Here is an 8,075-nt window from a genome sequence, read left to right as displayed (position 1 = left end):
TCCAGATTCCAGAGTTCAACAGAAAGATTCCCGAATTTGACAAGATACACCTGGAGAAGGTCAGAGCTTACATCAACTGAAACATTATGAAAAATGACACTCAAAATGAGAACAGTAGTCTGAAGAATCCAGATAATACGAACAGTGTCCTCAATTGTCACAAACCCAAGACTGTCCATGAACGGTCCCTATCATAAACTGTTGCAAAGCTCATTGCTACCCTTAAAACTATTCGTAAACTCTAAATATATTGATCTCTATTATCCGGTCCTTTGTTCTTGTTACTGTCACACTTTTTTTTTTATTTTACTTGAGAGTCACCACTTATCAAGGTCCAAAGCCACTTGAGGATAAGGGTTAATGAGTGCAGCAATCGCCAATAGTGCAAACTGGACAGAATTAGATTATCGATGAGGACGGCTAAAGAAGAACCTGTTTACATTGCACCTGAAGGCCACCATGCTTCAGCCAACTGGGAAGCAGGCCAGTGGGACAATGCCCCACAGGCGAGTAGCTATGGGAAAGAAGTCCTGCTCATGGAATCTGCATTTAGATCTAGGCACAGATAGAGAGCTGGAAAAATCGTAGATAGTGATTGTAAATAGTCCAGTGCTTCTTGCGAAAGCCTGGCAGGGGGGGGGGACTATAGATCAGAGTCCAGCCAAACACTTGCCATGAAAACAATGATTGAGCAGAGACAAGCTCGCCTTGATTAGCAATACTATTTAAACTATCTCTTTGTGTACCTTGTCTTTTCACCAACCCCACTTCCTATACTTTTGTTCTGCTGATAAACATCTTTCCTCTTTTTTTTATTTCCTAACACTTAGATGCCGGTGGGCGTGGGGGCGATAGTATCACACATGATTTTTATCATAAAACGTCAGTATGGATGAGTTCATGTGTTTGTACAAGATGGTAGTCGCAATTAATTTTTAGTAATCAATTTATACTAGTGGGACCTGTGAAAATTCCACAGTGAACTCTTTTATATGTAATATATTGATGTTGGCATTCTGTGGATGTTCAGCATAAATGGAGACGCCCCGATATTATTGTAGCTCTTTTGTTGAAATTGAAAAAGTATTTATCTAACCTTAATTTAAACCTTCATCATTTCAGTTTGGCGATGGAAGCAACAGCAAAGACGTCACGTTTTTTTTTTCATGTTCTTTTCCTCCTTCGCAGTACGGGTTCGAGCCTGCCTACTACCACTTTTTTCCATTTTTTTTTTTGCTCAACACACACTTCCAAACACCTGGGCAACGCCTGGCACCCAGACTAGTCTATAATATAAATCTCACCTGTCTGTTTAACTGTATGTATGTTTGTATGTCTGCCTAAAACTTTTGATAGAGGCGACGGATTTTCACAAGATCAGAATTGTTTTGAAGCTTGACCCTTCAGACCACAAATATCGAAAAATTAGCTAAAAACATTAATTCCTTCACCCTCAACTGGGCACTTTTCTATAGGGAGGGGTCGCTTTTTTCGCCGATATTTTCGAAAGTCATCCCCGCTTTTCGATTGACTAGCCTTAATTTAAACGTTCACCGCTTCCAGTTTGACAATGAATGCAACGGCAAAAACGTCACGTTTTTTTTTTTTTTTTTTTTTTTTTCACATTCTTTTTATCCTTCACAGTACAGGTTTGAGCTTGCCCACTGCCACTTTTTTTTTTTTGCTCAACACACACCTCCAAACACCCAGGCAACTCCGAGCACCCAGGCTAGAAACAATTAAATGACAGTCACTCGGAAGGAAAAAGATGTAAGCGTGACACGCAAATAGCGAACACACTCTCGTATAAATATACAGACAATAATGAACCGTTTTGATAATAATATAGGTGTGATGAATGGAAACAAAACTTTCCCCTTTAAATAGTTATATTTAATGGATATTACATTTGTTAAAAATTTGACTAATACTTTTCATCTCATGAATGTATAGTAGCAGTGAAAATTGAAAGCTGCCTTATGCACTTACCCTGACCAACAGCGATGGAGCGAATACATACCTGTTGTCCTTCTTGGCTGTCGTGCAGCTATCAAAGAAGACCTGGGATACTCTCCAGCCGAACTGGTCTATGGAGTACCTCTATCACTGCCAGGTCAGATGCTGATCCCAATAGAACTAGGATTGTCAGATCCAGCTCTGTTTATAAACAGACTGCAGGCTTACTTTAGTAAGCTCCCACCCATGAAACCTAGGGAACAGACCATAAAATCTTCGGTCCCCAAAGACATTTCTTCATGGACACACGTGTTTCTTAGAAAAGACTGTGTGAAAGCCCCTTTAACACCGCCTTATACTGGTCCTTATTGCGTGTTATAACGCACTTCTAAACTTTTCACCCTGGATATTAGGGGCAAAAAAGAAACAGTATCTGTTGACAGAGTGAAAAGAGCTTTTCTTGACTCAGAAACACAAGACACACATATCTCAACTACATTCACACATGATACACCTGAAGTGAATAATGAAAATGACAACTATGTCACTACTACACGTAGTGGCCGCCGTGTACATTGGCCCAAAAAATTATGCAAAACTTTGTATATTTAAACCCCTGTAAATTCGGTTTATTTAAAAAAAAAAAAAAAAAAAAAAAGAAAGAAATTTTAGCTGGAACTTTCTATTCTCATTACCCCTTTATATATTCTTTCTTTGGCAACATAAACTTCCAGACATTGTGTTGCCTTGTGTTCTGTATTTTTCTAAAGACTGCTACCTTTTTATTTTTCTTCATCGGCTTTTCGCCTAAGCAGGGGGTGATGTAGCATTTAACAAACTATTTACTGTAAGCGGATCAATGCCCGGTGCCAAAGTGATTTGACCACACTGACCAATCGGTTGGCAGGGCGCATTGATTTGAGCTGTCCCCTTAAGAACTATTTTTAGCCCTTTGGGATCTCAGCTGCTATTGCCAGAGAGACGCCAGGGTCTATCCTTGGACTTCTATTATTTCTGATATTCATAAATGACCTCCCTGATAAAATTGTTTCGGAGATGGGTATATTTGTCGATGACACCACTCTCTATAAAAGATATGAGGGGAAAACAAATGAACACATATCCAAGGAAATGGCAGAAACACTAGAGGATGACCTCCAATCCGTAGTGGAATGGGGACAAAAATAGTTGGTCACATTCAATGCTGCTAAGACTAAGCTTGTTTCCTTCAATAACTACAAGAAACCTTCTCTACCACCAATAGCAATGGCCAAGAACACATTGCCTGAAAGTACTTCTTTTAAACTCCTCGGCCTAACGTTTACAGGGAATATGAACTGGAATATATACATTGAGAGTATTGCCAAGGCTGCTGCAAGGAAGGTTGGCTCCCTCTACCGTGCCAGAAAACTACTTACGCCTGACAGTATCCTATACCTCTATAAGGCAACCATTCGCCTATGTATGGAGTACTGTTGTCACATCTGGGCTGGTGCATCTGCTGCTTGTCTCTCGCTCCTGGACAGGGTTCAAAAGAGAATCGCCAACCTGATAGGTCCTGCACTGTCATCTAGGCTTCAGCCTCTGTCCCATCGACGAGATGTTGCATCCCTCTGCCTGTTCTACAAATACTTTAATGGTGAATGCTCTGACGAACTGCAAACACTTGTACCTCCCCGACGTAACTACCCCCGACAAACCCGACAAGCTACTAAGTCTCATCCCTTTACAGTAGAGATCCCTAGGTGCAAGAAAGCCTTTTACTCAAATAGTTTCTTCCCCAGAACTGCGGGTCTTTGGAACTCCCTTCCGGGATTCTGCTTTCCCAACTGCAATGATATGCAGAAGTTCAAGTGTAATGTTAACAAACATCTTTCTACTCATCTCCCTTCATAATGGCCCCGCTAATTAAGTCCCTAATAGTAGCCCCCTGCTTCAAAGTGGCACTGTGCCTTGTTTGGGGTGAAAATTGAAAAAAAAAAAAAAAAGAAAAAAAAAGCAACCTATACAGACCTCTCTCACTCAATCCTCCCACTGCTACTTGTTGTTGTTTTGTTAAAAGAAATGTCGTTTGGCCTTGTGTTCGTTTAAGCAATTATTCTTCCTATAGTATACTTAAGTTAAAATGATTTCTTTGTCCAGTTTTGTGTTCTGGTGACTCATTCTATAAGGAATTATTCAAATAAAACCGTTAACTCGATTCCATAGTAAAGAACTAAGCCACATACATTAGCCTCCCCCTCTCAATCCCTTCATTACAGAGCTCTATAACAAGGGCACCACAGATATTTTTGACTAAGTTCTTCAGCCATCTCCTTCTCCGTCGTGTTGTAACTGGGGCATGTTTAACTTGACAGACTCATCCTTTCATAAATATGCAAGAATAAACAATCCAAAACTATTTGAATAAATGAATATTTAATCGTAGTAATAATTTTGAAAAGAAATGATCCCGTGAAAACGTGTCATGCTAATAATTGTTAAACATTTTGACATAGGTGTGCGATATGGTGGCATCTTTTTTTTTTTTTTTTTAAGTAATTTATCTTTTGGGGGTTAGTTTCCTCTTTCAAATGTGGACTCGCTGATTGTGCAGAGGGCATAGACATCCATCATCTATTGCACAATCATTTTTTTTCTCTTTTTCAATCTCAAAAATCCATATTTTGTAGAGAACATATGCATTTGTATACTTTTATCCTAAAACTTAATCTGGCTCAAAATTTAGTTCCATTAAACTTCCATATAATTTTGATGTTAAATTTGAAAACTATCAATTATATAAAGGGCAGCTGTCTGTGTGTGTGTATGTTCAGCTAAAAATAAATGAAAAAAACAAACAACTACAGAACAAACGCCTACAAAGTTGGTAAATTTGTGATCAACGTTACCTGGAATGAATGCGTAAAAATGTTTTAAAAAATTATTCTTTCGGGGTCAATTGAGTCATGTTATGTCATAGGGCAAGGGTCAGTCATTTCCAATGTTATCTACTATATAAAGGAAAGGTGAATGACTTACATTATTGAGAAAGACGAATGGACTGAGTAAAGGTGGAAGAAAAGAATGTGGAAAATGGGAAAGGGAGAAAGAGAGACAGATAGAGAGATGGATTGAGAGAGATAGAAAGACAGAAATTTTAGTATAAAAATGTTACACATACTTTTTAACTTATTTTGCTGCAGTCAATAAAATGCAGATTTTTTTTTTTTTTTTAAGTAAGCATTAATTAGATGTTTCTGAATTTTGGAGTTGAGCATTGGTTATTCGTATTATTTGGATTCACCAGACTACTGTTTTCTCTTGAGTGTCATTTTCACAACGTTTCGGTCGATGTAACCTCCTACCTTCTTCAGGTGTATCTTGTCGAACTTGGGAATTTAGATAGAATTTTAAACGGAACCCTTTATTTACTTCCCGGGGGGGGGAGGGGTAGCATTTGCAAATTACTTAGGACCTCTATCCAGTCATGGGCGATGAAACAAGAGCATGCTTCACCCATGAAGTAAATAAAGGGTTCCGTTCGAAATTCTATCGAAATTCCCGAGTTTGACAGAAACATTTCCAAGTTCAACAAGATCCACCTCAAGATGAGAACAGTAGTCCGATGAATCCAAATAATAAGAATAAGCATTATTTAAAAAATTAAAGCAAATCAATTTCGTCAATATGTGTTTTCATCAGGCATGGAATCAGTGATTTTTTTGATTTTTCTTTCATCAAGACATAATGTCACTAGAAAATCAAAGTCATAAATGGGGATTTTTTTTTTCACATATTCCAATTAGGAGGATCGCACGTGAAAGGAAGGATAAAGAAAAAATACAAACTGGTTCAATGGCTGATGAAACTGAGCTGTTTTAAATTAAATGAAATAAAATAAATTCAATTTTTAAATTAAAATAAACAAATTAAATTAATTAATTAATCAATTAAATTAATTAATAAATTAAAAATTTAAATTAAATCAAATTAATTAATAAATTAAATTTTTGAATTAAATTAAATAAATGAATAACTTAAATAAAATAAATAAATTAATTAAATTTTGAAATTAAATTAAATAAATGAATAAATTGAATAAATTAATTAATTAAATTTTTGAATTAAATTAAATAAATGAATAAATTAAATTTTTTAATTAAATTAATACATTTTTATATAAAAAAATTATGTTGTATTGGCTTCTTAACTTACAAATTCTTATTCAAATTCACATAATGCTTACATCGGGGAAATGATCCTGGGCACCACTGGGTAGCCCTGCTAGTTTATAATAATACAATATTGTCATCTTCAAGTCAAATGTAAACAAATTCTTGTTGAGCCGCCCCCATAAATAATCAAATTATATCCAATTTCAACCACTAACGATTACTACATTCTTGTTCTGGCACCCACCATACACTTATTAACCCTTATCCTCGAGTGGTATTCTGGCCTTGATATGTGGTGACTTCATCGTAATAAATAAATAAATAAATAAATAAAATAAATAAAACTGAAAAATGAAAATAATAATAATAATAATAAAACATTTAAAAACCCTTTATATAAAAAGCAATTTTAAATATGATTAAATTTTGAATTATTTTTTTAAAGTCCTCTTTTTCTAAAAAATATATCTATATATCTATAAAAGTAATAATGTGTGTGTGTGAGTGTATGTGTGTACGTGTACGTGTGTGTGTGTGTGTGTGTGTGTGTGTGTGTCGACACTTCACAAGCTATATACTCAACAGATTTTTTATCTACAGACTTAAAATTTGGTTTATAGGGTATTCAGACATGTGGAAAACTTTTTAATTGGTTTTCATCCAGGTAAAAAGACTGATAAGGAGTAAAAATTGAAAAATTGGTATATTGGGTCATCGGATTTTTACCTGTTTGTCAACTGTTCCATGAATACACATGTGTGAATCGTTTACATGACAGATTACTTATGTTAAGAATAAGTATATTTAAAAACACTTTTTAAAGATTGTGTCAAGTTGGCACAATGGTTATCATACTTGACTTAGCTCGAGTATTTTTTTTTTACTTACAAGAATTCTGCATTAATCAAAATATAATATTTATGCATATTTTACGACCAGGCAACGCTGAGCAGCCTGCTGCTATTTTCTAAAAATGACATTGTTTCTATTTACTTTCTTCCACAGAAGGGCAGAGTTAAAGATAAGTCAGTTGTTAATGTGTGGAAAATCGAACTACCCCCCCCCCCCAAAAAAAAAGGGACACACAGGATTGAGATAAAAATAAAAATTTCCTTAGTTTAGAAGAATTTCTCCTTTTTTGATCAAGGACAGAAAAGATGAAGTGCAGTATAAGAACTGATAATACACTTTGAATTATTTATTTGCAAAAATATAAAAATACATTTTTACAAGTTAGACACAAGGCCATCAAAAGTGTGGGGATTGAGGGAGGGATGGTGGTTTATCTCACTCTTAACTAGATTTATTCTGACCAATTCATCCAAGCACAATTCCTTTCATTCTTTTTCTAATTGTCTATTGTTTTCAATTTAACAGTCGCCATATTTACTCTATGCGTTACCCTACTTAAAATATCCCCAATGGTTTGAATTTGTCTATAAATATATTATTTCATTTGTCAAGAGTTCTTTTTATTTATTTATTGTTTTTATTTTAGTGGGTGGGGGCAAAGGTGATTGGATACAAATAAAGAAATAACCTCAAAGAGACAGAAGAAAAGGCCAAGGAGCTTTTTGATCTTTAGAAATTATCTCCCTTTATTTCTGTTCATGCTCAAACATGTATTAAACCTATTGAGTTTTTATGGGAAAATTAGATGAATGTCTCCATTCTTTTGTAGATTTTAATTTGAATCTAATATGAACGTCTAAATACAGATTTTAATTGACAGCTATAAAGTTAATCTTCAAATAAAATAAATCAGTAAAATTTAAAGCCTAGTTTCTATTCTTATAAAAATGAGATATTAAAAAATGTATAATTAACTCGCTTCACATAACCAGCATTGCTGGGAGGGAGGGGGGTATTTTCATTTTGCTTTCCTTTTTTTTTTCCTTCTTTTTTTTGTTTTGTTTTAAACTATGCCATTACTTTATTTTTTGTTTTTCAATATAAGTTTGA

The sequence above is a fragment of the Euprymna scolopes genome, chromosome 13 (genome assembly GCF_053919585.1).
Source record: "Euprymna scolopes isolate OS-2025 chromosome 13, ASM5391958v1, whole genome shotgun sequence".
Classification (NCBI taxonomy): Eukaryota; Metazoa; Mollusca; class Cephalopoda; order Sepiida; family Sepiolidae; genus Euprymna; species Euprymna scolopes.
Note: the sequence above shows the minus strand (reverse complement) of the source record.